Below are 3,876 nucleotides of genomic sequence, written 5' to 3'. Positions count from 1 at the left end.
AGGACCGGCTGGACTCGCCCTCGGACTCCATCCAGCGGTGCGCGCTAGCGGGGCTGAGGTCGAGGTCGCCGGCGGAGTCGGACGGGGGCGCCATGGGCGGAGGGAAGGGGCTGGGGGGGTGGGGGTAGGGGGGAGCTGAGGGAGGAGGGCTACCGGCGTGGGCTCGTCGGCGGCAGGGTTGGTGGGGCTAGGCAAGGGGGGAGGGGGAGCGAGCGGAGCGGGAGCGGGGCATCGTTTCCAACTGTCATAAGGAAAAAATAATCCATGGACCATATATTTGCATTCCTTATCATCTTCTCTCATCGATTCACACTTCATTCAGGTTTTTAATATAATATAAATACATCTAGCTTAGCAATTGTTCTTGAAAAAAATGCCTAATGAGCTATAAATGCAGCTTGACTGAAGATCTAAAAAGGTCAGTTGCCATATCTGCCAGCAAACTGATAATTACTGTTTGAAGTACAACAAAGGAAATTCTGCATGACTATTAAATACTAATTCATGTCCTGCTCCTACTAGCATTATTATTCATTCCCCCTCCCCCTCGAAACTTGTTTGGTGATGGTAAATTCATTTTCCCCCTGAAATTGGTTTGGTGACTGTAAATTCATTTCCCCCCTGAAATTTGTTTGGTGACGGAGTCTAGCTAAACAAATCTTGAGTAGAGAAATGCGTAATAAGCTGTATCACCAACATGCACTGAAACTTGAATAGTTGATAGATCAGTAAGCCTTTTTTTCCTTGGCATTAGTGAACATCTGCGGACGAACAATGTCTGTACTGTCTGTAGTCTTCGGTGGAGAATCGAATTTTGGTTGTGCCCTTGGATGCCATATCCTCCTGTATCTAACTTCTGATGGCCTATGTTTGTGTTGATTAAGTTATATATTACAGTATATAATAAGTCAGTGTTTTCTCTCTCGTTCTTTTTTGGTATAGTCCGATTAGCACGATTATTAGTTGATTCAAGATGTACCATTTTCACCACACACTACTAGCTGTATATACACATGAAGCTGTTTTGATGTATACAGGTATTTTGGCTCCCCCTGTTCTCTCTGTGTTTGGGTGAAAGTATATGCCAGTAGCATATGTTTGGTTACCTCCTTGTTCTCTGAATTACTTTCTGTCAGTTTGTTCGTTGGGGTTGGAGAGTGAAAACCTCAGTGTTGTCTTTGTTCAAAGCGGACCCCTGTGTGTGGATGATTTCACCCATATATGTAATCATGGCTCGGTTATATATACTTCTAATCAGTTTTCAACATGTTTATGATTCCGTGAGGGGAAATAACTTTGGAGTAGTGAGAAATTCATAATTTTTACGGTCAACAACCCTTTCACCTTACCACTCGCCGCCTCCTTTTCAGGTCAGCGGGATGAGGCTTGGTGCGTGCGATAACCACTTTGTACTTGTTAAAAGTTCATTTGTATGTGTATCTTACCACTTTGCTTTTTTTTTTACATCATATCTTACCACTTTGCTAGTGTTAGTATATTAGTATTGTTGTACCTATGAAAGTGATAGGTGTATTAGGATTGGTTGAATTGTAAATGTGTATGCAAATATCTGTGGAATATGTATGGTGAATAGTAAGATTGCTTTACCTGTTGTTGTCTGTCTACCTCTCCTTGTGTTTTCTCAATCTCTGCCCGGTCCAGGCCGTGCTCGGAGGATGGTCGCCGCTGCTTCGTCCACCGTCGGCATCAGGCCGGACGCTGACCTTGTCGTGCCTGGTGTATCAGGAACAAGAACCACTAACCTCACCATGTTGGTTAATCTGCTTGTCTTGATTTGATCCTTCTTCCCTTCTCTTCCTTCAGGGCCTCAAGAGGGACAGCTGCCAGATTTTTTTTGTTTGAGATAAAGCTGCCAGATACTAGAAAAAAATATCACATATCGTGGGCCTCAATGTTTGTGTAGCCATAGGCCATGGGCCATGGGCCATGGACTCTCGAACAATCAGAACAAAATGAGCTGCAACCCGTCTCGTCACTGTACCAACATCTTGCGTGCTGCTTCGAGTCCACAGTCACTGCCCAGAGGAGATGCGCCGCCGCCGCCAAGACCTCTCGCCGGCAGCCGTGCCGCTGGACGATGACGACCTGCTCCCTGAGATCCCGCTCCGCCTCTCCCCGCAGCCCTCGTCACTCCCACGCGCATCCATCGTCTGCAAGCGCCGGCGCCAACTCGTATCTGACCCCTGATTCCGTCACCGCTTCCTCCTCCGCCACCGCCGCAACCCTCCTCTCCTCGGTCCCTTCGACGAGTTTCTCAACTTCCTATCTACTCTGGACCTATCTACTCTGGAGGCCCCCAATCGTGTCCCTCCTGGGCGCTTCTCCTTGCCGTTCGGCGTCAACGATTACTGCTTTTCCCTTGGATGCCGTCATGGTCTCCTACTCTTTCGATCTACGAAGCCTTTGCAGGTCCTGCTGTAGGACCCCGTCACCGGCCACCTTCATCGCATTGCCGTCCCTTCGGATTTCCTGAGGACACACGGGGCGGTGCTTCGCATTGCCGGAGAGGTCCAACTTCCAGGTGGTCTTGGCGGTGACAGTTTGGGATAAGGACGACGAGCAACACACACGAGCGCTTGTCTGTGTTTACTCCTCAAAGACCGGCTTATGGGGAGATCTTATCTCAACAGTGCTTCCATACCACGCTCATAGGAGCAGTTATTCTACCCTGCTTTATGAGCCTGATGATGTGCTGGTTGGAGATTCCCTTTACTGGATGCTTTCTGGGAATGTTGATGGAATTGTTGAGTTTGATTTGGAGAAGCAGAGCTTAGCTATGATATGAGTTCCAGTGGATATGTATGGCAAGGGCAACTACTTCCAGGTTATGAGGGCCAAGGGCGGCGGGCTGGGTTTCCTCTTGATGTCAGTGTCAGACTACACCGCCCAATTATGGAAGAGGAAGACAGATTGTGATGGTGTTGCTTCATGGGAGCTTGGAAGAACTATTAAACTGGACAAGCTACTTTCTCTGAACTAGGAGGATAAAAACCCCATAGCCCTATCGATACTAGGGTTTGCTGAGCAGAATAATGCCCTGATCATTTGGACAATTAATGGCATCCTCATGATCCACCTTGACTCATTGAATTTGAAGAAGCTTGCCGAAAACACCATAACCCGTCCTCACTATCATCCATTCGAAAGTGTCTACGCTGCAGGTAATAGCATGGATTACATTGTCAATACAAAAAACAAACTATTATTCAACAATTGGTTGATGAAATTATGCTCACGTCATTCCGTGTTAGCCAATAATTTGAATTACTATCATATCATTTGTTTCTTTGCTGCTTCATGCCCTCATGTACATCGATGATGTTCTGCCATGTTCTGTTCTGATGTGTATGTGGTGGCTTTTATGTAATGATTATGATTGACTAACAAAAATATGTTTGTGGTATTTCATTTTCTTTATGTTCTGTAGCCAGGCACTGGCTGCAATTGGTTAGCCTATTCTATTTATTTTTTGTGGTTTAAGTTAGAACTAGCAAACTTTCATCATCGGTTTACTATATGAACATCCATACAATAAAACAATTCTTACATGTGTATGTGTTCCAGAAAATAAACAATGATTAACAAGATTGGCAAATCCTCTATAGAATAATTTAACCATTTTATTGTTTCCTGCCTATTGAAGGATGATATAATTCTCTAATGTTAGCGTTAGTGCATATCTCACATGCCATATATTTTTTTCTGAAGAGGAGATACACAACAGCTGGAAGTTGATTACATGAAAACTGGCTTGAACCCTTTTGAAGCTTAAGCTTAGTTATATTTATTTTGTTCTGTATGTGACCTCCGCTGATATTTCTAACAGAGTTCAAATAAAAAATAACCACTTCATTT

At 44.9% G+C, this 3,876-nt stretch overlaps 1 pseudogene; it reads left to right on the top strand.

Moving 5' to 3' along the window:
• The first annotated feature begins 2,049 nt into the window (after positions 1–2,049).
• LOC119315617 lies at positions 2,050–3,669 on the top strand (annotated as a pseudogene).
• Positions 3,670–3,876: the final 207 nt, after the last annotated feature.

This window comes from Triticum dicoccoides, chromosome 6A, assembly GCF_002162155.2.
Source record: "Triticum dicoccoides isolate Atlit2015 ecotype Zavitan chromosome 6A, WEW_v2.0, whole genome shotgun sequence".
NCBI classification, from domain to species: Eukaryota; Viridiplantae; Streptophyta; class Magnoliopsida; order Poales; family Poaceae; genus Triticum; species Triticum dicoccoides.
Note: the sequence above shows the minus strand (reverse complement) of the source record. Positions and strands in the feature narration are given on the sequence as shown.